Here is a 26,871-nt window from a genome sequence, read left to right as displayed (position 1 = left end):
GTCCTCGAGCTCACAGCTATTCATACTACGTCAGACAATTGTTGAGAATCAGTATTCATCAGTGCATGGTAAGTCAATTTCAAACTACAAAAATCCATAAAACACATCAAAATAAGTATAGTGCATACAACTATTCCACAGTCTAAGAAAAAGAAGTCGACATATATATATATACAAATGTACAGAGTGATAATGCTGGTAAATGTGAAGTATTTTCATTTAATATTTATTTATTTGGCTGCACCAGGTCTTAGTCGTGGCAAGTGGTATCTAGTTCCCTGATCAGGGATCGAACCTGGGGCCCCTGCATTGGGAGCACAGAGTCTTGGCCACTGGGCCATCAGGGAAGTCCTGTGAAGTATTTTAATACGTGACCGACAGGTCCTCTCCTATCACTGAGGTTGTTCTACAGAAACAGCAGTGTCTACACTCAGCTGCATCACGTACACAGTCACGCCCCACACCCAATCCCCCCAGAGAGAACCTTGAGATGGGAAAATGAGGAGGCAGGATATACCATGGAGGCTATTTTATAGAAAAAAAATACGTTAAGTATCATACTAAGTGAAGTAAATTAAAAACAAGTATTATATGATATCACTTATATGTGGGATATAAAAAACAATATAAATAAGTCTATAAACAAAACAGAAATAGACCCACAGACATAAAAAACAAATGTATGGTTACCAAAGGGGCGAGATAAATTAGGAATATGGGACTAACAGATACAAACCACTATACACGAATTCGGAGAAGGCAATGGCACCCCACTCCAGTACTCGTGCCTGGAAAATCCCATGGATGGAGGAGCCTGGTAGGCTGCAGTCCATGGGGTCGCTGAGGGTCGGACACGACTGAGCGACTTCACTTTCACTTTTCACTTTCATGCATTGGAGAAGGAAATGGCAACCCACTCCAGTGTTCTTGCCTGGAGAGTCCCAGGGACGGGGGAGCCTGGTGGGCTGCCATCTATGGGGTCACACAGAGTCGGACACGACTGAAGTGACTTAGCATACACGAACTAGATTAACAACAAGAACCTAGTATACAGCACAGGGAACTCCATTCAGTATCTTGTAATAACTTGTAATGGTAAAGAATCCAAAGAAGATTTTATATATGTGTGTGTGTGTGCACACACGCACACATGTATGTGTGTGTCTGAATCACTTTCAGCTCAATACCTGAAATTAACACAGTATTGTAAATCAAGTTTGTACGTATATGTGTTGAGTGGCTCAGTCGTGTCCGACTCTTTGTGACCCCATGGACCACAGCCCTCCAGGCTCCTCTGCCCATGGGATTCTCTAGGCAAGAACACTGGTGTGGGTTTTCATGCCTTCCTCCAGGGGATCTTCCTGACCCAGGGATCAAACCTTCATCTCTTGCATCTCCTGCATTGGCAGGCGGATTCTTTACCACTGCGCCACCTGGGAGTCCATGTAAATTAATTACAGATAAATTTAAGAAAAGGAAAAAATATATCACAACAAAAACTCACAACAGATGTGTCATCTATACAAAAGGAACAGATACTGATGTTCTTTTTAATGAATAAAACTATTGAGAAAAAGAATGCTTGGAAGAGCCCTTAAGAGAATATCCATTCATTCTGTCCCTCAACCTTCTAGCAGGAAAAGAACTAAAGCTATGTTCTCAGATTTAAAAAGCGAAAAAAAAAAAAAGAGGCAAATCCATAGACAGAAAACAGAGGTTAAAAGTCTATGTTATGAAATTTCCCACCTTGAGCATTTCTAAGTGTACAGTCCAGGGGCATCAAGTACGTTCACATTGCTGTGTAACCCTCGCCACCATCCGTCTCCAGAACTCTTCATCTTGTAACTTTTTCATTTAATATTTATTTTATTTATTAGGCTTCCCTGGTGGCTCAGATGGTAAAGAATCTGCCCATAATGCAGGAGACCTGGTTCAATCCCTGGGTTGAGAAGTTCCCCTGGAGAAGGGAATGGTTGCCCACTCCAGTATTTTTGCCTGAAGAATTCCATGGACAGAGGAGCCTGGTGGGCTACAGTCCCTGAGGTTACAAAGATTTTTTTATTTATTACTTACTTATTTGGCTGTGCTGGGATAATCAGTTTGGGGATCTTCGATCTTCGTTGCGGCATGTGAACTTTGAGTTGCAGCGTGTGGGATCTAGTTCCCTGACCAGGGATGGACCCGGGGCTCCCTGCACTGGAAGCTTGGAGTGTTAGCACTGGACTGCCAGGGAGGTTCCTCATCTTATAAAACTGAAACTCTGTGCCCACTAAACACTACCTTCTCATCCTCCCTCCCCACACCTCTGCTAACTAACCATCATTCTACTTTCTATCTCTACATATCTGACTACTCCACATACCTCATTGTTACGTATATCTTACCACAATAAAAAAAAAGTTTTAAGGAAAACATAAGAAACTCTTCCCTCCTTTCCATATCAGTTGCCCTGTCCTGGCCAGGCCACTGTTTTGTCTTATGTAGATAATAGCAGGAACTCCATGACTAGTCTGCATCCCTGTCATGAATCTAACCTGGGACCCACTCACCTCTCTGCTTCCATTCTGAAACTGTCAAGAATTTTCAAATTAATTTCCGCCCAATCAAATGGGCAGGTGGCTCAGTGGTAAAGAATCTGCCTGCCAATGCAGGGGACGCAGGAGACACTGGTTCAATTCTTGGGCCAGGAAGATCCCTAGCAGGAGGAAATGGCAACCCACTCCAGTATTCTTGCCTGGAAAATTCCATGGATAAAGAAACCTGGAGGGTTGCAGCCCATGGGGTCTCATGGGGTCACAAAGAGTTGGACACGACTGAGTGAGTGCATGCATACAATCAAACACAAAATCCTTAGACTGCCTCAAGGCTAACAGAGGGTGAATCACCAGCTTCCCAACTTGCTAAGATGCTGCTCCTCAGAAAGACACAGAGAGACGAGAAAAACACAGAGGTCACACAGCAAAGCCTAAGAGACGTTTCTGCTAAATGCAGCCTTTGATTGTAAAACATACTGGTAGCAGTATCAACTCGGCTCTCGGCACTGTGGAGAGCCAAAAAGTAAGCTACTGTATCCCCATTCTGATCAAAGAGTTACGCGGAAGTCTGACTAGTTTTGGCAAGCTAGTTTGATGTAAGCTAGTCTAAACCAAAGTTGGGCATCACTGCCCGGACCCGCCCCCACCCGCCCGCATTCAATGACAACATCTACCATTACTGATGCACCCACTGCATCTTGGGCAGTGAGCATCCTCTCAAGCAGCACCCCCAACAGTAAGTGTTGGAAGAAAGGGCTCCACACGCACCCCAGCTGACAGGGACTGTGCCTCCCAGCTCACTAGGAGGGCTGGGCCCAGCAAGCAGGAGGCAGACAGCCTTCTCACTGCACTGTGGGCAGCTTCCTGGACTGGTTCAGCAGCCGGAAAACAGTTTTCCTTCTGTCAGAAGAAAGCTGCATAGGCCCCCAGAAATTGTTGTGGAAGACAGTGCAGTTCGGTTCTCCATCAGAAATCTGACACCTGCCTCAATGAAAGGGGTAAGGAGAGTCCAGTCACCTGCCTGCCGACCATCTCCCACTTCACAGAGGGCAGAATCTGTACATCCTAGAAGAGATTTTTCAGCTTTTAAAGGAAAAAGAGCATCGTTCTGAGGACTCTGGGGGCGGTGGGGTGGGGAAAACACACTGTTGGCAAAATTTAAGAGCAAATCAGTTTACGAAACAGCTGAAGGATCTGGGGCTTCCCTGGTGGTTCAGTGGTTAGGAAGCCGCTCGCCAATGCAGGAGACAAAGGTTCGATCCCTGGCCCAGGAAGATCCCACATGGAGGGGAGCAGCAGAGGAAATAAGCCCATGCACCGCACCTACTGTGGGGGGAGAGCCGGGGAACTGCAGCTACTGAGCCCATGTAGCTCAGCTCCTGAAGCCTTCGTGCCCCAGAAGCAGCGCTCTACAAGCCACTGCCGCGAGAAGCCTGCTCCCTGAAACTAGAGAACAGTTCCTCCCTGCAGCAACTAGAGAAAAACCCACACAGCAATGAAGACCCAGCACGGTCATAAATCAATGAATAAACAAAATTAAAAAAAAAAAACAAAAACCTGGAGTACTGAACCAGGAGTCAGGGAGTTATGCTGAGAGAAAGTCCCAGAGATTTGTGAAAGGTCCTCTGGAGACCTTGGCAAAGTGCTGATTTCTGCCTGAATCTAGGGGAAAACCACCAGAAAAGTGTAGGTGAATAAACCTAAAAAATCAGAAGTACTGACACAGGTAATGTGCGAAGTCCCTTCAGTCGTGTCTGACTCTTTGCAGCCCCATGGACTGTAGACTGCCAGGCTCCTCTGTCCATGGGATTTTCTAGGCAAGAATACTGGAGTGGGTTGCCATTTCCTTCTCCAGAGGATCTTCCAGGCCCAGGGATCAAACCCACATCTCTTATGTCTCCTGTATTAGCAGGCAGGTTCTTTACCTCAAGTGCCACCTGGGAAGCCACAACTGATCCATGGGTAGGCCTCAAAAACATTAAGGTTAGTGAAAGAAGCCAGGCAGGAAAGACTGGATATTATATGATTCCATTACATGAAGTGTCCAGAAAGAGCAACACTGCTGATACAGAAAGCAGATGAAGGGTTGCCTGGGGCTGGAGCTGGGGAGGAGGGCTAACTGCAAACACCCGTGAGTTACTGGGACATCCTGGCGGTCCAGTGGTTGAGAATCCACCCACCAATGCAGGCAACACAAGTACGATCCCTTGTCAGAGAAGACCCCATATGCCACAGCCCACATGCCACAACCACTAAGCCTGGGTAGCCTGGAGTCCTGGTGCCACAAAGAGAGAGCCCATGCACCCCAACAAAAAGACCCCACATGATGCAGTGAAGATCCCATGTGCCACAACTAACCCCATGCAGCCAAATAAATATTAGAAACAAAAAGCAGCCATGAGGTATGAAACACCATGACAGAAATGTGTTAAAGTGGATGGTGGTGATGGTTGCACAACTCAGTACCTTTACTGAAAATCACTGAATTGTCCACCTAACCATGGATGAATTTTATGATACTTAAATTTATAATTCAATAAAGCTGTTCAAGATTCCCAGGTGGTGCAGTGGTGAAGAATTCACCTGCCAATGCACGAGATGTGGGTTCTGAAGATCCCCTGGAAGAAAAAATGACAATCCACTTCAGTATTCTTGCCTGGGAAATCTCATGGACAGAGGAGCCTGGCATGCTACAGTCCACGGAGTCACAAAGAGTCAACCACAACTGAGCAACTAAGCATATTCACACACACACACACAAAGCTGTTTTGTTCAAAACAAAACAAAACCATACCCTAGACCAGAAGAATAAAATAAACGGACAAAACCCTTATCTAGAAGTGAAGATAAACTGAAGGACTACTCCAAGTAAACTACAAGGGTAAATTAAAATAATTATTAATCAACTACCTAGAAAAGAAAAAGATTAATATAAAAATTTTAGGAGCTATTAAAGAAGTCATCAGAAGAGCTTTCATTAAAAATTTATTTTAAAAAAAGAAAAGAAAATAGAAATTCTAAAGGAGATGTATAAAAATAAACTGAGGCTTATTGAAATTTTTGGGCTTGAGCAAAAATGGATTCAAACCAGGCAGCATCTAATCTAGCAGATGGAAAGGAGCTCTGAGGTGCTGCACAGAATGGAAGACTTTTTTTTAATGAAGAACGATTGAATTACAGTATTAGTTTCAGATGTACAACACAGTCATTCAATATTTTTATACCCTATAAAATGATCACCAAGATAAGTCCAGCTCCCTTCTGTTACCCATACATTTGCAATATTATTACAATATTATTGACAATATTCCCCATTCTATATATTACATACCTGTGATTTGCTATTTTATAACTGGAAGCTTGTACTTCTTAATCTCCCTCACTTACTTCATGCATCCCTCAAGCTTTCCCTTGGCAATCACCAGTTTGTTTTCTTTACTTATGAATATTCTTCTGTTTTATTATCTTTGCTCATTTGCTTTCATTTTTAGATTCTACTTATAAGTGAAATCATACAGTATTTGTCTTTATCTGACTTATTTCACTTTGCACAATGCCATTCATGTTGTTTCAAATAGCAAGATTCCATTCTTTATTATGGCAGACCAATAAAATGAAAGATTTTTGTAGCCAGAGGGAAGCAGGAATAAGGAAGCTGTACTAGGCAAAAAAGTGGGTTGGTGACTGTAAAGTCACGTTCCTTTAGGGGACTATAGTGCTCTATCAGGCAGGTTGCCTGACAGTGTCGATCAGGTCGTTTCAGATTGACTGGCTTAAGATTCCTGCAGTTCCCTGCAATGGTCAGGACTCTGCCCTTGCACTGTGGAGGGCCAGGGGTTCAATCCCCAGTCAGGGAACAAAGATCCCACAAGCCACGCAGTGCAGCTAAAAAAAACCAAAAAAGTCGATTCCATTTCTGGGAGAGGATGAAATTGTAATTAAGATTCTTTGGTATTTATGAGGTGTAGCATAAGTGACTCCATTTTGGCCCTGTTGCATTGCATTTTAACAGAGGTATAAAAATGAAGATGTAGAATTTGTTTTGAACTTAAAAGAAAACAGAGGAAATACCCCTAAATGTTAACAGTGATATTCTCTCTTTAAATTAATTATAAGTGGTTTTTATTTTCTCTTTTCTAAATTTCCTATATGACACAATTTTGATTATAAAATTCGATTATATGTGAGCATGTTTATAAGTAATGAATTTGAAAATTTAAGTGAAATTGGTGAACTTGCAGAAAATATAAATTACCCAGGACTTTACAGGTGGTCCAGTGGTTAAGACTCCAAGCTTCCATTAAGGGGGATTGGTTTCGATCCCTGGTTGGGGAAATTTCTCAAGCTGTGGTGTGCAGCTCCTTCCAGAAAAATTACCCAGATTGCTTTAAGAAGAAACAATAACCAGCAAGGACCCAGCATGTAGGACAGGGAATGAATTACATTCACTATTTTGTAATAACCTATAAAGGAAAAAAATCTGGAAAAGGATATATATATACATATACAAAACTTAATCACTTTGCCGTACACTTGAAACTAACACAACAGTGTAAATCAACTATACTTCAATTTAAAGAAAACAAACAGGAATTTCCTGGTGGTCCCGTGGTTAGGACTCAGCACTTTCACTGCCAGGGCCCAGGGTTCAGTCCCTGGTGGAAGAACTAAGATCCCACCAGCCACCAGGTGTGGCCCCTCTCATCACCATCCCCCCAAAAAAACCTAAAAAAAAAAAAACAGGCAAAGACATTGAATAGACATTTTTCCAAAGATATACAAATGGCTAAGGGACAAATGAAAAGGTCTTCACTGTTATTAATCACTGGAGAAATGCAAATCAAAACCACAGTGAAGGACTTCCCTAATGGTCCAGTGGTTAAGAATCCACCTTGCAATGCAAGGTACGCAGGTTAGATCCCTGGTAGAACTAGGATCCCACACTCGATGGAGTAAGGAAGTCCTTGCACCGTAACTTCTGAGCCTGAGCACCACCACGAGAGAATCCATGTGCCACAACGAAAGGTCCCGTGTGCCATGACTCAGCCAAATAAATAATTTTTTTTCTTTAAGAACACACACAATGAGATACCACTGCCCATCCGCTAAGACAGCTATGATCAAAACAACAGAACAAGTGCTGACGAGGATGTGAAAATCTTGGAAGTCTTAAACATTGCTAATGGAAATGTAAAACGGTGTGGAAGACAGTTTGGTGGTTCCTCAGTAAGTTAAACATAAAACTACCACATGACCCTGAAGGGCCATTCCTAAGTTAACATACCCAAAATAACTCAAACAGGTGTTCAAATGAAAACTTACCCACAAATACTCACGGCAGTATTGTTCACAATGGCCAGTGGAGGAACCTATAAATGTGTTAGGTGAAGGAAACCAGCTACAAAGGCCTTACCGTCCATGTATATGAAATGTCCAGAAAAGACAAATCCACAGAGACAGAAAGGAGATCAGAAGTTGACAGGAGCTGGGGGGAGGGAGCAAAAGACGGATTGCCTCAATGCATTTGGGGTTTCCTTGGGGGCAGAGATGTTCCGGGCCCAGTTAGGGGTGATGGCTGCATAATATTGTGAATGTACTAAATATACTGATGGTAAATTTTATGTTATGTACATTTTACCACAATTTTTTTAAAAGCTGAGGCAGATCCTGTAGCAGCTGGAAGCTGCCAGACAAACGTACTTTGCAGAGCTGGGGGGCCAGTCCTTCCTTGGAGGGGCTCTGAGTGGGGCCTCCGTGTCTCCCTCACCAGGTTAGTCAAGGGGGTTTTTTATGAGATGATCAGTGCTCTCTCTCTTCACTCCCACTCCCTAGACCTTCTCTTTCGGGAGAAGCTGTCCTTCCCTCGGCTCTGCCTCAGGGATGGGGTGACTCCAGGACCTGAGTCCTATCTTTACGTTTGAGTTTGGAAAAGTGAGATCCTCTGGGCATAAATACAAAAGGTTTTGGAAGGATGTGGTCAAATTCCCAGCCTCAGGGGATTAACGTTGGGTTAGAATTTAAGGAATCCTTGCTTGGGGTGGAAAAAAGATAAGGGAAAATGGTAAAACTATTTCCCCAAAGAATGGTATCTCTCAGTTTTATCTGAAATAGCAATTCAGTGCAGCTTCTACTTGAAACTGGCAGGGGAGGGAACTTGGATTTTTGAGAGGCAAGGGAGTGAGGGAGAGACACCAGATAGATTCGGAGGGTCTAAAGGGAAGTCTGGCTTCTATAGCTGGCTTAAAACTTAACATTCAAAAACTGAAGATCATGGCATCTGGTTTCATCACCTCATGGGAAATAGATGGGGAAACAATGGAAACAGTGACAGACTTTATTTTCTTGGGCTCCAAAATCACCGTGGATGGTGACTGCAGCCTTGAAACAGGATACAGGATGCTCGGGGCTGGTGTACTGGGATGACCCAGAGAGATGATATGGGGAGGGAGGTGGGAGGGGGTTCAGGATTGAGAACTCATATACACCCACGGCGGATTCATGTCAGTGTATGACAAAACCAATACAGTATTGTTAAGTAAAATAAAAAATAATAATAAAAATAAAATGAAAAAATAAATAAATAAAAGATGCTTGCTCCTTGGAAGAAAAGCTATGACAAACCTGGACAGTATATTAAAAAGCAGAGACATCACTTTGCCAACAAAGATCCATCTAGTCAAAGCTACGGTTTTTCCAGTAGTCATGTATGGATGTGAGAGTTGGACTATAAAGAAAGCAGAGCGCCGAAGAATTGATGCTTTTGAACTGTGGAGCTGGAGAAGACTCTTGAGAGTCTCTTGGACTGCAAGGAGACCAAACCAGTCAATCCTAAAGGAAATCAACCCTGAATATTCATTGGAAAGACTGATGCTGAAGCTGAAGCTCCAATACTTTGGTCACCTGATGTGAAGAGCCGAGCCGATTCATTGGAAAAGACCCTGATGCTGGGAAAGATTGAGGGCAGGAGGAGAAGGGGATGACAGAGGATGAGATGGTTGGATGGCATCACTGATTCAATGACATGAGTCTGAGCAAACTCTGGGAGACGGGGAAGGACAGGGAAACCTGGACGCTGCAGTTCATGGGGTGGCAGAGTCAGACACAACTGAGTGACTGAACAATGACAGCGGGGAAGGAGCCTGATTGTTACCTCTGTGTCTCTGTGCAACTGGCCTGGCACAGGAGTGAATGGCAGTCGGTAGACAGAGAAGATAGCAAAGCACCTCCAGAGTTCCCTGCAGCCCCAGGGTGGTGCCGGAGAGCAGCCGAATCCCCTTTCTACCACCCCCACCCCCAAGTCCAGTGAACAGGCGGTTCTAGGTGAACCAGAGTGGATCTCAGGAAGAACAGCAGGGCCTCTCTGGTGGTCCATTGGTTAAGAACCCACGTGCCAGTACAGAAGACTCGAGCCCTGGTCCCGGAAGATTCCACTTGCTGAGGGGCAACTCAGTCTATGCATTCTCGAGCCCAGGCTCTGCAACAAGGGAAGCCACCCCAATGGGAAGTCCATGCACTGCAGCTAGAGAGTAGCCCCTGCTTGCCACAACTAGAGAAAAGCCCCACGCAGCAAGTAAGGCTCAGTGCAGGCAGAAGTAGTAAATGAATAAACATCCAAAGGCAGAAGAGCAGCAGGAAGGGGCAACATGGCGAATCACATTCCGGGACAAAGTGGGCCACTCACATCTGGGCGGATGCCAGGTGGGACCGCAGTTCTCCCTGACCCGGCTCCCTCCCCCTGCATACGCCCCAGAGAAGGGAGGACGGGGCTGCTGTGATCCAGAGCGGCAGAGATCTTCCAGAACCAAGATTAAGTCTCCACGCCCTGATGGAATTTCTCAAAAGAAGAAGCAGCCTGACTCACAGAAAAACGAAGCTCTGTTTCTCCTGTGATACACAGCGTCAGAGACGGTGCCTGTCACAGAGGCAGCAAAGGGTTTTCACACCAGGGCCCCCGTCCACATCCACAGCTCTATTTCCTGCCTGTTTCTGCTCCACGCCAGAAACTCCAGCACACAGACCACTCCACGAGCCCCCCTACCTCCTCAGCCCACTGGGGACAAGTGTTTAAACGGCCATATGCCTCCCACAAAGGGGTGAGGGTCTATGTCTTCTATACCTTCGTGGCTCTTCTGTAACCCGCAGAATGCAGTGGAAGTGATACCCTGTGACTTTCAAAGCTAGGTTGTGAAACTCCATGCGGCTTCTGCCTGGTTCTCCAGAAGCACTCATTTTGAAGCCCTGAGCCACCAAGTTAGAAACATCTGACAGGGATAGAGTAGGATAATCAAATTATTAGCTCAGAAACCCTATTAGGAAATTATAGATAGACAAGAAACTTCATGGGGGCTTTGGGAGACCACAATAAGACTAATGATCCCTCAAGAAAGTAATGGAAAAATTCTGAAACAATGTGGGCTTGCTTGACTCACAAAGCAAAAACAAGTCGCTAGGCATCAAATTTGGCATCAAAGCCAAATTGGCTGGCTTAACAAGAAAATCAAGCTAGCTTGTTTAGCAACAAAACCACGCAACAGAAGCACAAGACAGGCCCCAAAACAATAAAATAATGGTGTCATAAGACCTACATCCTGCCCAGTGAGCTCAGTGAGTTAATAACTCTCAGAACACGCTCTTTGGCCCTTAAGACATGTTCTTTGCACAGTGCCCCCAAACAATAAAACAACAGTAGAGAATAAGGCCTACAACCTGCCCAGCAGCGTCATCAAGTTAATGACCCCCAAAACATGCTCTGTGCACACACAAAAAAACAATCATTTATGGAATGGCGATTTTTCAAAATGAAAGGCCCTCACTGTACTGAGACCTGAAAATATTTTTCCAAAGTGCTACGGCAGTCCTGGCCTGACCACACAGGGACAAGAAAACTCCCTGCCCAACCTGGGGGAGGAACTGATGCTGGAAACGTGATGTCTACTCAAGAAAGACAAAAAAGATCCTCTTACCCTCCCCCTCTTTCTTCTATCATAAAAATGTAGCCCACTGAGCACTTGAGGGCACCAGCATCCTATTCTATTAAGTCACTTCTGCTCTGTCTCAGGGCCTCCCACTGAACTCCTTTCTGCTCTGAGACATAAAGGACCACGGCACCAGAGTTCTTTGGAGCACCGGAGACACACCTATCAGTTTCACATCCTGAGTCCGGCCGCCATGCTGTGAGGAAGACCCCAGCACACAGAAGCCTAGGTCAGGTATCCTGCTGACAACCCCCACAAAGGTCACATCCAGTAGCCAACACCAACCACTGGACATGGGAGTGAAGACGCTTCCAGATACTTCCAGCCCCAGCAGTGGGGTCACCGGTAGCCTTGAAGCGTTTCTATCTAGGGAATCCGTTGCACTCTTGTTGAATTCCTGATACAGAGTGTCCGTGGGCGTAACAAAATGATCGTTTTTGGCTACTAACCTTTAGGGCAGCTGATTATACGGTAGTTGTAACTGAAACATGGTTGTTGCTCGTTGCTCAGTCATGTCTGACTCTTTGCAACCTCATGGACTGTAGCCAGCCAGGCTCCTCTGTCCATGGGATTCTCCAGGCAAGCACAGTGGAGTGGGTTGCCACGCCTTCCTCCAGGGGATCTTCCCAACCCAGGGATCGAACCCAGGTCTCTTGCCCTGCAGGCGGATTCTTTACTGACTGAGCCAGGAGGGAAGTCCAAGAATACTGGAGTGGGTAGCCTATCCCCTCTTCAGGGGGTCTTTCCAACCCAGGAATTGAACCAGGGTCTCCTGCATTGCAGGCAGATTGTTTACCAGCTGAACTACCAGGGAAGCCCATATGTAAACAGTACCATGTGTAAGATAGATAGCTAGTGGGAAGCTGCTGTATAGCAGGAGGGAGCTCAGCTCAGTTGCTCTGTGATGACCTAGAGCGGGTAGGGGAGGGGAGAGAGGCTCTGGAGAGATGGGATATATATATAATTATGACTGATTCACATCATTGTATGAGACCAACACAACACTGTAAAGCAATTAACCTCCAATTTAAAAAATTATTAATTAATTAATTTGCAGTCTGAGATAACCTACAGTATTTCATTTCCCTTAACCTGCTTTTTTTTTTTTGGTCATAGTTACAAGTTTACAAAATAAAAGAGGCCTTGCCTTTTGAGATGACACACGGTAGGAGCCTGGAACTCACGTGAGTAAGAAAGTCTAGGTGGAGTCCTGAGTGGTTTCCTAAAGGCATTTCAGAGTGTGGTTCCTGCCAGTGAACATTCCAACTCCCCCTGCACACAGCCTCAGCTGGGCTTTTTCCAGGAGGCAGGGAAACACTTGTGAGTCACTTAGGAGCCAGATTCCATTCATGTCTATCATAAAAGTAAATTTCAGTAAGAGCTGTTGTGGTGACTGCGATAAGAGTGAACTGATAACTGAGTTAATACTAACAGATCCATCTGCAAAGGGCCAGCAGAGATGGCTGTGAAAGAGCCTGAGCGAGGGGGCAGAAGGTGAAGCTCTGTGTACACAGCAGAGTCCTTGGGCAATGGAGGCAAGGTCAGCAAGGGAAGGGCTGCCAGTCTGGCTTTCCGCCTAGAGGAGGCGGGCTGGGGCAGATGTCGAAAACTGACTTGCAGTCAGAGGTGACAAGCTTTTTTTTTTCCCTCCTGAGCTGGGTCTTAATTGCTGTATGTGGGATCTAGTTTGATGACTGGGGATCAAACCCTGGCCCCCTGCATTGGAAGCACAGTCTTAGCATCGGAACCACCAGGGAAGTCCTGACAAGCATTTTTAAAGGCGGTATTGGCTCTGCACATTGAAAACTCCATCAGCCTCTCAGATTTCCCACACCATCTTCCCGAAGCGAAACTGGGCGGCAGGGGGGTGGGGGTGCGGGTGGGGGGGTGGGGATTGGTGACTCAGCATCCTCCTCTGTCCCTCCCCCATGAAACAAAAGCTCAGACAGGACTCCTAAGAGTATCAACTAGGAGTGAGCAGATAAAGTCTAAGAATAAATGCCATTACTCCAGGTTTGGGCTACCCTTGTGGCTCAGCTGGTAAAGAATCCGCCCGCAATGCGGGAGACCTGGGTTTGATCCCTGGTTTGGGAAGAATCCCCCTGGAGAAGCGAAAGGCTACCCACTCCAGTATTCTGGCCTGGAGAATTCCAAGGACTATACTCCACGGGGCTGCAAAGAGATGGATACAACTGAGCAACTTCCCCTGTCACTTGTGTGGGTATGATGATAGGAATCATTCAGAGGATTGACAATCCACGGTGTTTTCAGGAAACCACTGACATTCAAAAGTTATCTAATAGTACTCTCAAGATCTGTGCATTTCACTGCACATAAATTTTACCTCAAAAAAATGTGTAAACAAACCTTGAACTCTAATTGATGATATGAATGGAATTGTCCCAATGTTTACAACTTTGAAATGCATTAAAAATCAAATAAATTGATGATGATGGTTAACTGGATAAGTATGTGCTAATGCTCAAAATTCTCCAAGCCAGGCTTCAGCAATACGTGAACCGTGAACTTCCAGATGTTCAAGCTGGTTTTAGAAAAGGCAGAAGAACCAGAGATTAAACTGCCAACATCCACTGGATCATCAAAAAAGCAAGAGAGTTCCAGAAAAACATCTATTTCTGCTTTATTGACTATGCCAAAGCCTTTGACTGTGTGGATCACAATAAACTGTGGAAAATTCTGAAAGAGATGGGAATACCAGACCACCTGACCTGCTTCTTGAGAAACCTATATGCAGGTCAGGAAGCAACAGTTAGAACTGGACATGGAACAAAAGACTGGTTCCAAATAGGGAAAGAAGTATGTCAAGGCTGTATATTGTCACCCTGCTTATTTAACTTCTATACAGAGTACATCATGAGAAATGCTGGACTGGAAGAAGCACAAGCTGGAATCAAGATTGCCGAGAGAAATATCAGTAACCTCAGATATGCAGATGATACCACCCTTATGGCAGAAAGTGAAGAGGAACTAAAAAGCCTCTTGATGAAAGTGGAAGTGGAGAGTGAAAAAGTTGGCTTAAAGCTCAACATTCAGAAAACGAAGATCATGGCATCCGGTCCCATCACTTCATGGGAAATAGATGGGGAAACAGTGGAAACAGTGTCAGACTTTATTTTGGGGGGCTCCAGAATCACTGCAGATGGTGATCAGCCATGAAATTAAAAGACGCTTACTCCTTGGAAGAAAAGTTATGACCAACCTAGATAGCATATTCAAAAGCAGAGACATTACTTTGCCGACCAAGGTCCATCCAGTCAAGGCTATGGTTTTTCCTGTGGTCATGTATGGATGTGAGAGTTGGATTGTGAAGAAAGCTGAGCGCCAAAGAATTGATGCTTTTGTTGGAGAAGACTCTTGAGAGTCCCTTGGACTGCAAGGAAATCCAACCAGTCCATTCTAAAGGAGATCAGTCCTGGGTTCTTTGGAAGGAATGATGCTAAAGCTGAAACTTAAATACTTTGGTCACCTCATGAGAAGAGTTGACTCACTGGAAAAGACTCTGATGGTGGGAGGGACTGGGGGCCGGAGGAGAAGGGGACGACAGAAGATGAGATGGCTGGATGGCATCACCGACTTGATGGAGAGGAGTTTGGGTGAACTCCGGGAATTGGTGATGGACAGGGAGGCCTGGTGTGCTGCAATTCATGGGGTCGCAAAGAGTCAGACAGGACTGAGTGACTAAACGGAACTGAAGTGAAAGCACCTTTAACAAAATGTTGTGAGTAATAGCATCTAACCTGATGTTATATATGGGTATTATATTGATGGTCTCTGTAAAAATCCTTTCAACTTTTCTGTATGTTTGACAGTTTTCATAATGAGATATCCAGACAAAAGCAGTGACATAATAACAGATAACTAACAAATTGAGAAGAAAAAGTACTGAAAATGTGTTTTGACTATGGGGGAAGTATGGGGTTTTTTTAGTTCTGACTACTTCTAAGTGTTTTAACAGGTTCTAAGTCAGTAAGTATGCATCAAATGAACTCACTGGGCTATCTGAATGCAATATTATACTCTCAGGACTTCCTTGTGATCCAGTGGCTGGGACACTGAGCTTTCAGCAGCACAGAGCGCCCAGGTTTGATCCCTAGTCGGGAACCGGATCCTGCACCACAACTAAGAGTTGTTAATAGAACGCTGCAACTAAAAAAGAGCCTTTGTGCTGCAATTAGGACCCGGTGCAGCCAAATAAATAAATATTTTTTAAAAATAATATTATACTCTCAGTTTCAGGCAGCATGATTTCTGGTCAAGCAGACAATGTATTTGACATCTTTAAAATGTATCAGGACAATTCAGACACATTAAAGGAAGACAGGAAAGAAAGACATTCTGAAATAAGGTGAAACTGACACTAAGGGTAAATTAAGGACACTAAAAAGTAGGTGAAATGTATTAAAAAGAGCAGTGATCGGTCAAAACAGCCATTGAGTTTCAAGTGGAACAAATGTGACCTAAATGACAACGAGACAACTTGGAGTAGCCCATGAATGCTGGAAAGAGAAACAACTCAATAATGAAAGAGCTTTAAGAGTTAAAATTTAAGCGGAAAAAAAACCAGCAACCTAATAGACAAGTTAACAAAACATATGAACAGAATGTTCACAGGACAAGGAATACAAAAGGCAGCTATCTTGGGATCCAGAGGGGACCTAGGCCAGGGGATAAAGCTAAACCCTGCGGATGGCAGAGCAGAAAGGGGACAAAACCAGCCTTGACCTTCATCCGTGCTGGGACTGCTTGCTTCCAGACTTCTGAGTATGATAAGCAACGTCCTTGCTGTCTGGGCAGCTTTTAGTTAGTTCTTAGGATACCTGCGGGCTTCTCAGGTGGTGCTAGTGGTCACAGCTAAAAAACATCCCTGATATACCGGTACTATGCGGAGGTTCTTGATGAAGAATTTATTGCAGCATTGTTCATGATGGTAAATGATTAGCTACAACCTAAGTACCATTTGAAGGGGACTGGTTAAGTAAATTATGATACATCCATGTACATGGATACACACATCCAGTCCATGATACATGGAATAAAACGGTCATTGAAAACGATAAGGCAACAGAAAAGATGATACGCTGTATGATTCCATTTACACAAATTGTAAAAACAGGTAAAATTAATCTAAGGTTCTAGAAGCGATCATAGTGGGAGACGGCACATGAGGCGGCGCTAGTGGTGAAGAACCTGCCTCCAGTGCAGGAGACATTGGTTCCATCCCTGGGTCAGGAAGATCCCCTGGAGGAGGGCATGGCAATTCACTCCAGTATTCTCGCCCGGAGAATCCCATGCACAGAGGAGCCTGGTGGGCTACAGTCCATGGGGTCGAAAACAGCCAGGCACAAGTGAGCACACACGCAGCTGTAGTGGTGAGAGTGCTGAGTCCTAACCACTGAATCATCGGGGACGTCCCGAGTGTGTGTTTAGTATCTGTTTTCCAGACAAACTGTAAGTGCTGTGGGCACAACGATGGTGTCTGCCCTTGAACCACTCTATTTCCAGGACTTAGCCCGATGCCTGGCACAGAGTAGGAGTCTGTAAATATTTGTTAGGTAAGTGAAATCATAAATGAGTACTGAAGAAATGCTTTTTAAATAACCACAGAAAAATTAAAGTTACTTAGCTATCACTGTCTGAGGCAAAGTCACTTGTGGGGGAAACCTGAGGTCCTTACAGCCTAAAGCCCTTTCAGGAATCCACTCTCCCTTCAACCAGTCTCAGGTCTTGTCCCAGACCAACAGAGGGGGCAGGCCTTGCACACGTTGCTGGACTGGTACAGCTGGAGAGCAACTAAGCCTACTTAGGGAGAAAGGAGACGGCTAGTTTGAGGCTGCAGATTCAATAAGTGAGATTCAGTCTGGCTGCGGTGCCAGAGAACAGAGCTTGGGAAGGAACAGGGGGCGTGAGCAGGAGTGACCCTGGAGGAAATGCATCACCAAAGGAAACCAGGGCAGAAATCTGGGGTGCTCCTGACACCCCGAACCAGAAACAAGGAGTAGGGGACCTCCCTGGTGATCCAGTGTTGAGAATCCGCCTTATAATACAGAGTGCTCGGGTCTGATTCCTGGTCAGGAAACTAAGATCGCACATGTCAGGGAACGACTGTGCCTGAGTGCTGTGGTACTGGGCCCTCACGCCACAACTGTGTTGCCTGTGCGCCTCAACAGAGACATGTGTGGAGACTAAGACCTGGATGCAGCAAACAAACTGATTAATTATAATAAAATATCTTTTAAAAATGAGGGGGGAGACAATGCAGACAAAGGAGCTACCCAAGGATCACTGGCTGTGCTGGGGGCATTGGTGTTTGACCAGCTTGATCCAAACCTGCTATGTAGCCTTCATCAGACCACCCAGTCTCCCTGGGCCACAGCTTCCCTGCGTGCGGAATGAATGGTTTCACAAAGACAACACTTACTAATAGTTCAGAACTTTTGTAACTGCCGATGTTCAATGACAACACTCTCCTCAAGACACAAAACGAAAGAAGAATTTGGACAAATTAAACCCTTTTCACCTTAAGGACTAGTTCCAAACTGGGAAAGCAGTACATCAAGACTGTATACTGTCACCCCGCTTATTTAACTCATATGCAGAGTACATCGTGCGAAATGCCAGGCTGGATGAAGCACAAGCTGGAATCAAGATTGCTGGGAGAAATATCAGTAACCTCAGATATGTAGATGACATCACCCTTATGGCAGAAAGTGAAAAGGAACTTAACAGCCTCTTGATGAAGGTGAAAGGAGAATGAAAAAGCTGGCTTAAAGCTCAACATTCAAAAAACTAAGATCATGGCATCCAGGCCCATCACTTCATGGCAAATAGATGGGGAAACAATGGAAACAGTGATAGACTTTATTTTCTTGTGCTCCAAAATCACTGTGGACCATGACTGCAGCCATGAAATTAAAAGACGCTTGCTCCTTGGAAGAAAAGCTATGATAAACCTAAACAGTATATTTAAAAAGCAGAGACATTAATTACTTTACCTACAAAGATCTGGATAGTCAAATCTATAATTTTTCCAGTAATCATGTATGGATGTGAGAGCTGGAGGCTCAGCTGAAGGCTGAGCACCAAAGAATTGATGCTTTTGAACTGTGGTGTTAGAGAAGACTCTGGAGAGTCCCTTGGACTGCAAGGAGAGCAAACCAGTCAACACTAAAGGAAATCAGCCCTGAATACTCACTGGAAGGACTGATGCTGAAGCTGAAGCTCCAATACTTTGGCCACCTGATGTGAAGAGCTGACCGATTGGAAAAGACCCTGATGCTGGGAAAGATTGAGGGCAGGAAGAGAAGGGGACGACAGAGGATGAGATGGTTGGATGACATCACTGATTCAATGAACATGAATTTGAGCAAGCTCCGGGAGATGGTGAAGGCCAGGGAAGCCTCGTGCTAATGTCCATGGGATCACAGAGTCGGACACGACTGAGCGACTGAACAGCAACAACAACCTCAAGGATCTCGGCTAGATCCGTGTAACAGTGCTCACTTTGGCTAAGTACTTGTTTTCTTACTAGGCTCTCTAACCTAATCTATGTTTTAATCTGGTTCTAATTGTCCTGTAGGACTTCAGCTGTTTTCAATCACAATAGCTGATGTTTGTAGGATATACATTGTCTTTAAGGATCTAGAAAGTTCTTTCAGTTTGGCCCAGACAAACATTCTTGAGTGCAGATAGGGAAACTTGTCCCAGGAGGCAGGACTGGAAACAGGAGAGAAAGGCTGGGGTGGGGGCTGCCTGCAGGACCTGCACTTAACTCCCAGCTATGAATGAAAAATGTCACCCGAAGCATCAGTAATCAGAAGATGCCGCAGCCACCTCCATCCTCCCCCAGGGGCCCTGAGGGAAGTCAGGGTGAAGCCAGATGGCTGCCACTGAAGTCACCACCTGCTGTGGGCCCTGAGGGGATTCAGGATGGACCAAAACAGGACCCTGGTCCTAGACAGCTAGAAAGAAAGTGAAAGTGAAGTCGCTCAGTCGTGTCCAACTCTTTGCGACACCGTGGACTGCAGCCCACCAGGCTCCTCCGTCCATTGGATTCTCCAGGCAAGAATACTGGAGTGGGTTGCCATTTCCTTCTCCAGGGGATCTTCCAGACCCAGGAATCGAAACCAGATCTCCTTCACTGCAGGCAGATGCAGGCAGATGCTTTAACTTGAGCCACCAGGAAGCCCCTAGACAGCTAAGGTGCATATCAAAGGGGTGATTTCAGTTATCTCAGATTTTTACATCTTTCCATACAGAGAAAAGTGCTAAATTTATTAACTTGAGATGTCTGGTTTTCTTTAGTTAACAGCAATCTTTCGATGTTCTGCCTACCTATTTTCTGTTTCAAAAACAAAAAAACCCCAATATATCCTGGCTCCTCCCTTGGCCCTTCAGACCAGTCCCTCAGAGCATCCGAGAAACTGTACCCTCAGCTAAAGTCCTCAGGTTTATCCACCAAATAAAACAGAATTCTCAACTTTTAGGTTGTGCGTTTTTTTTTTGTTTTTGTTTTTTTCAGTTGACACAGCAAAAGATTTGCTATTACTTATATTTTTGTTTTTTGCCACGTAGCATGTGGGATCTTAGTTCCCCGACCAGGGATCGAACCCATGTCTCCTGCAGTGGAAGTCTCAACCACTGGAGCACCAGGGAAGTCCCAAGACTTGCTATTATGAGCTTCATCTTGCATACTTAGTCATGTCCGACTCTTTGCGACCCCACAGATGGCAGCATGCCAGGCTTCCCTGTTCTTCACCGTCACCCGGAGTTTGCTCAAACTCCTGTTAATTGAGTCAGTGATGCCATCCAACCATCTCATCCTCTGTCTTCCCCTTCTCCTCCTGCCCTCAATCTTTCCCAGCATCAGGGTCTTCTCCAATAAGTTGGTTCTTTGCATCAGGTGGCCAAAGTATTGGAGCTTCAGCTTCAGTATCAGTCCTTCCAATGAATATTCAGGGTTGACTTCCTTTAGGAATGATTGGTTTGATCTTGCAGTCCAAGGGATTCTCAAGAGTCTTCTCCAACACCACAGTTCAAAAACATCGATTCTTCAGCGTTTCAAATAAAGTCTATCTATTTCCAGTATGTCTTACCTTGAATATATTGCCAGAACACAGATCCTAAAGTTAGTCACAGATCTTGGATAATCTCGATTCACAGCAGTTTATGTACTAAAAATATTTATGTATTCCCTAGTCTTAATGGGCACAATAGCAGTCTTTCAAAACACCATGCAGTGGGATGTCATAAAACTTGGATTGTAGCCCTAAGTCATTTCTAGGTTTCTTTCTTTTTCTTTTTTTTGGCCATGTCATGTGGCTTGTGGGAATCTTAGTTTCCCAACCAGGGAGGAAGCCTGACCCTCAGCAGTGAAAGGGCCTACCACAGAGGCCTAGCAGACCAGACTGCCCGGGAAGTCCCCATTTCTAGTTCAGTTCTGTTTCTTGGTTGCTGAGTCAACTTGGGTAGGTTTCAAGGGTAGAACAGCAGAACATTGCATTCCCTCTGGAGGAAGTGAGGCGTGATATTGATCTGAAATATCTCTCGTGAGGTGGCTGCTGACTGACTATTTTTAGCACCAGTGACCAGTTAGTTCCCCATTTAATCTTGTACGGGGCTGGAGGCTGCTGAGGCAGCAAAGGATTTAGAGCCATGTGAAGACAAGGACCCAAGGAGAAGTTTAGGGTCTCAGCTCTGTTGCAGGAAGGGGCACCCCTACCAGGGCCCGAGAGGGGACTCTTGTCTACCACTCAGAAATGAATTATGCCAGGAGACACACATGCTGGCAAAGCAAGAGACTTTATTGGAAAAGGGCGCCCTGGCGGACAGCAGGAGAGGAAGGGAACCAGGAGAGCTACTCTGCCGCGCGGCTCACAGTCTCAGGTTTTATGATGATACGATTAGTTTCCAGGTTGTCTTTGGCCAATCATTCTGACTCTGGGTCCTTCCTGGTGACACCCAGCCAAGATGGATGCCAGTAAGAAGGATTCTTGGAAGTGGAAGGACATGTGGCATCTCCTTTTGACCTTTCCCGAACTCTTCCAGTTGGTATTGGCATGTTAGTTCTGTGTTCCTTACCAGGACCTCCTGTCGTAAAGTAACTCATGAAAATGGTTACTGTGGTGCCTGGCCAGTTCCAGTCAGTGGGGTTTCCCTAACAGCTCCACAGCTTGGGATCTTTGGGCCTTTCCATCACAGTGACCAGGCCCCAGGTAAAGAGACCAATGCCAGAGGTTAAGGGCGGGGTTGTCAGAATTAGATTAACCAGGGTGGCTGCACACTCACCATGTGCTACCCGGAAGACACAGACAAATAATGTGAGCACTCTGCACCCCTGTACCCTCCTCCATAAAGGACATAAACACAATTTCCCTCAGAACCGCTTTGGAGATGAGATTCCTGGAGGATAAACAGAAGCTGGTCACAATTGTGTATTTGGCACCTAGTTCTCTGCTTGACTCCAAATAAGTGCTCACTGAAAAACTGTTGAATGAATAAATACATGAAGGATGAATGTGAAATGCTTGAGTGCCTCATGGTTAATACTAAAAGAAGACAGGTGAACTGAATGGTTTACATAAAGAGTTTGGGACACAGAACAACATGGGGCTGATTTGTATAAGACCTCACCCGGAAGGGACTTCCCTGGTGGCTCAGACGATAAAGCGTCTGTCTACAGTGTGGGAGACCCGGGTTCAATCCCTGGGTTGGGCAATCCACTCCAGTACTATTGCCTGGAAAATCCCATGGACAGAGGAGCCTGGTAGGCTACAGTCCATGGAGTCGCAAAGAGTTGGACACAACCGAGCGACTTCACTTTCATTTCACCTGGAAGACGAAATCTAAATGCAGGTGAACTGATTGATAGTTACTGTGTCCTCTTCTCAGTAAAGGAGCCAGCCTGGGAAAGCTAGGTGAGTAAAAATGTACAAAAAGGAGCACTCTTCTGTTACATTCAACATTGTGTGTGTGTGTACTAAGTCACTTCAGTCATGTCCGATTCTTTGCAACCCCATGAACTATAGTCCGCCAGGCTCCTCTGTCCATGCCCTCCTCCAGGGGATCTTCCCAATCCAGGGATCGAACCCATGGTCTCTATGTCTCCTCCATTGGCAGGTGGGTTCTTTACCACTAGCACCACCTGGGAATTAAAGGAGAACAGAAACCATTTCCCCCAACACCCAGCTGGGGCCCTGAGGACTGAAGCCACCTGACCCCACATCTCCTTTAGAGGCTGTGTTGATTTCACTTTAGAATTCCACCGCCCTCATTAGCATGACTTTGCCATTCCAAAAGATTCTGCCCAGACAAAAGGCTAGATTGTTCAGAACAAGAACTTCCTGAAAGATTCATGCCCTTCAGTGGAAGCCATCAACAGATACTTTGTCCCTTAGGATTCTTCAAATCCCTCAAATTCCTCGCCAGTCCTGGATAGTTGCCTCCTGATCCTTATCCAGTCCTGATAAAGGGCATAAACTGAACTCCCATTCTAATCCCTTTCCACCTTGCCTTCCCCTTGGGGCCAACTGCCCAGGCACCATGCAGGTAGTGTGCAGCAAGTGACTGTCAACCACAAATCGGCACTCGGCATCCGCCTTGACAAGGGCTAAATCACGCGCTGCTGCAGCTGCTGATTTCCACCCCACCCCCACCCCCACCCTCCCCGAAAGAGATGAGGCACTCTGTGCTCGGGGGAAAACAGGTCTTAGGGTAGTTAGATACTTTCAGGAGCCAACTTTATGAGCCCAATTCTTGTCTCTCCTCATATCTAGAAAAGCACTAAAATCCTTCATGGTGACAACCACTCCTTGTGACTAGCAGAAGCCTTCTGTAAGAAATATGTGCTTGACTGCATGTACCCCCCCTTCACCAAAGTCACATCTGCACTGATCTCCCCCACCTCCCGCCACCTCTTGGGAGCAGTCTCGCAGACCTAGCTGAGGTGCTGTCTCCTGGGCTATAGTCCTCAACCTGTGCCCAATAAGACTGAACCTGGGACTCTCACATTGTGCATTTTTTTAAAAAGTGTGCACAATAACCTCAGCTTGGTCTTTTCAGTGGGTCTTTAGGCACAGTTGCATTGATAAATAGAGTCACAGAATGTCAAGAGTAGAAAAGCAGCCTTAAGGTGCCTGGTCCACCAAGGATGGGCCCTGCTAGCAGATTTTCTTCTCCTACGAAGAGTCATCAGACCTCTGCTCTGAGACCCCTGTGCTAAGAACCCCCCTTTCCACGGGGCCTATTCTGTCTCTGCCTGGTCCTCTCCCCATGTCTCCCACAAATCATATTCACCCCAAGACTGGCTTCTCTTCCAAGAACCAACTGACAAGGAAACCATCAGCGCTGAGTCCTTATCAGCTCCCTCTGAAGGCAGCTGCCCCTCGAAGCAGGATCTAAAATATCAGAGGCCTGCTCAAAAATCTCTTATCTCCTCTGTCAAGCCGGATCAGAAATTCTTACCATTCCCGTTTAGGAATAGAGATTCTGTATCTGACAAAACCAGAAAAAAAGATAATATAACTGTTCCCTCCATTTTGTCTGTCCGAGAATGGAAACAGCTGTATAGGACGCAGAGAAGGGGGCTTCCTTGGTAGCTTAGCTGGTAAAGAATCTGCCTGCAACGCAGGAGACCCTGGTTCAGCTCCTGGGTTGGGAAGATCCTCTGGAGGACGGCATGGCAACCCACCCACTCCAGTATTCTTGCCTGGAGAATCCCCATGGACAAGGAGCCTGGCGGGCTACAGTACACAGGGTCTCAAGGAGTCGGACACGACGACACAGCACCTTCTTCAAGGTAAAAAGTGAAAGTGTTTAGTCAGTCAGGCATGTCCGACTCTTTGCAACCCTCATGGACTGTAGCTCGCCAGACTCCTTGTCCATGCGTATTCTCCAGGCAAGAATACTGGAGTGGGTAACCATTCCCTTCTCCAGGGGCTCTTCCCAACCCAGGGACTGAACCTGGGTCTCCTGCATTGCAGGCAGATTCCTTACATTTTTAAAAAATTTATTTCTGGGTCACATGGCAAGTGGGATCTTCGATCTCTGACCAGGTATCAAACCCACACCCTCAGCAGGGAAAGCACAGAGTGCTCACCACTGGACCATCAGGAAGTGGAAGCGAAAGTTGCTCAGTCGTGTCTGACTCTTTGCGACCCTATGGACTATACAGTCCATGGAATTCTCCAGGCCAGAATACTGGAGCAGGTAGCCATTCCCTTCTCCTATGGATCTTCCCAACGCAGGGATTGAACCCAGGTCTCCTGCACTGTAGACGGGTTCTTTACCAGCTGAGCCACCAGGGAAGCCCAGTAAATGTTTTTTGAATGGGGAATACATAAAACCTGTTCTATCCTTTGAAACTTCTCAGCCAAGATGAACAAAACAGGACTTGAATCCCAGTTGCTTTGAAAATATTTTATTGTTGTTCTTTCATATAGAGGTAATGCACCTGTCATAGACAATTTAGAAGAGGTCGACACATTTTAAAAATGTTACCTGCTGCCTTCATCACCTGCATATTACCTCTCACCCTGAACCTTTTCATATCTTTACTGGTCATCTGTGTTTCTGCTGCTACACATTCTCTTTGCGTGCCTTGTGCTCATTTTTCCTATCAGGATATTCAGTTTTCTTTCTAGTAAGTTATAAGAGCTCCATAGTTTATACAATTGCCTGAAGTTTAGCTGGCAAGAGAGGTGAAGGGTCTGGATCCTATTGGAATAAAGGAAGGTATACAGCTCAGGAAATGTCCATAAAGGTGGATCTTGGGAGCATGGGGGAATTAAAACCATTAAAACCTAGGGGCAAGTAGGGAGAAAAGACATCAAAAAGGAAAAGCTGAGAACAAAGACTGAAGTCTCAGAAGGCAAAATAAAGAGATCATGGACAGTACAAGAGGGTTTCTAAATGGATAAATGTGTCCCAAAGGACTGGGTGGAGTTCCTTTCGATTCAGCTGGATGTGATTAACTTTTCAGCTTGCTCAGTACTGCATGGAGGGGAGCCAAGACCACCCAGGATGGTTTGCAGTAGGAATTGGGGAGATCCCTAAGATCTCAGCTAAAGCAGCAGAAGTTCCCCTTCCAAACAGACACAGTCATGCTCTCTACATCCCTCCCACACTGTCAAAGGCTTCCTTCTTCATTTCAGACCCCTTAGTGCTACCCCAGGAGTGTCCCACCTGGAAGGCCTCCAAGCTTCCTGTAAGCTCACTCCACCCTCGATGATGGAACCGCTTAGTCTCTTTTTCAAAAAACGAAACCACAAAAACACCTTGCTGAGTTTCAACTATCTTCAGACAATCCTTTCTGTTGAATTCTGTACTGAATCTGTTTGAATTTAAGCTTCTCGGACTCACTGATGGGACACTTGGAAGGAAAGTGACAGTTTATAAAGAAGAGTTTACAATCCTCCCTGTGCCTAACAGTGAGACCTGAGCTCTGAAGGCTGCCTGGTTTTGACTTGCTCCCCTTTCCCTTCTTGCTCTGTATACAGCCCTTTCTTTCTTTCTTTTGGGGGGGTGGGGGGTGGGGAGGGTGGTGCAGCATAGCATGGGAGATCTTAGTTCTGACCAGGGATTGAAACTGTGCCTTCTGCAGTGGAGGCATGGAGTCTTAACCAGTGGACCACCAGGGAAGTCCCATCTAGCCATTTCAACTTCTGCTCTTGTAACCAGATAACGTGAGGGGTCCCCTGATGTCTTTCTTGAGAGAAGAGAAGCCACTTTTGGCTTAAGCTACTTGTGATCTAGTGGGCTTCCCTGGTGGCTCAGTGGTAAAGAATCTGCCTACCAATGCAGGAGACTTGTTGGATTAGATCCCTAGGTCAGGAAGATCCCCTGGAGAAGGAAATGGCAACCACTTCAGTATCCTTGCCTGGGAAAACCCATGGAGAGAGGAGCCTGGTGGGCTATAGTCCATGGGGTTGCAAAAGAGTCAGAAACAACTTAACCACTAAACAACAACAATTCTGTTATCTAAGCTTGGTCACATCCTTGCCCTTAAATGGGTCTCAACAGTATTTATCTTAAGGGAATAAAAGAACAAACAACTGTCATCAGGCAAGAAAAGTAACAGTAGGGACTTCCTTGGTGGTTCAGGGGTTAAGACTGTGCTTCCAGTGCAGGGGGCGCAGTTTTGATCCCTGGTTGGGGAACTAATCCCACTTGTCTCCCAGCATGGTCAAAGAAAGAAAAGTAACAGTAGCAAAGATAACAAATTAGTTGTAAACTCCCAGTTCTAGTTCATGGTAAAGATTTGCCTGAAGACATTTTTTGCACTGTTTCGCAGAATTTAAACTTCCGCTGGGAACTCAACCACTGGTCAATTGGAACCAAAGGGATGA

General features: G+C 45.5%; 1 non-coding gene across 1 annotated transcript; it reads right to left on the bottom strand.

Annotated features, from left to right (window-relative positions):
- Positions 1-274: 274 nt before the first annotated feature.
- TRNAG-CCC (transfer RNA glycine (anticodon CCC)) lies at positions 275-347 on the bottom strand. Its single transcript has one exon. It is a non-coding gene; the product is annotated as a tRNA-Gly (tRNA).
- Between the last annotated feature and the right edge of the window lie 26,524 nt (positions 348-26,871).

This window comes from Budorcas taxicolor, chromosome 1, assembly GCF_023091745.1.
Source record: "Budorcas taxicolor isolate Tak-1 chromosome 1, Takin1.1, whole genome shotgun sequence".
Classification (NCBI taxonomy): domain Eukaryota; kingdom Metazoa; phylum Chordata; class Mammalia; order Artiodactyla; family Bovidae; genus Budorcas; species Budorcas taxicolor.
The sequence above is the reverse complement of the archived record's forward strand: the minus strand, read 5'-3'. Positions and strand labels throughout refer to the sequence as shown.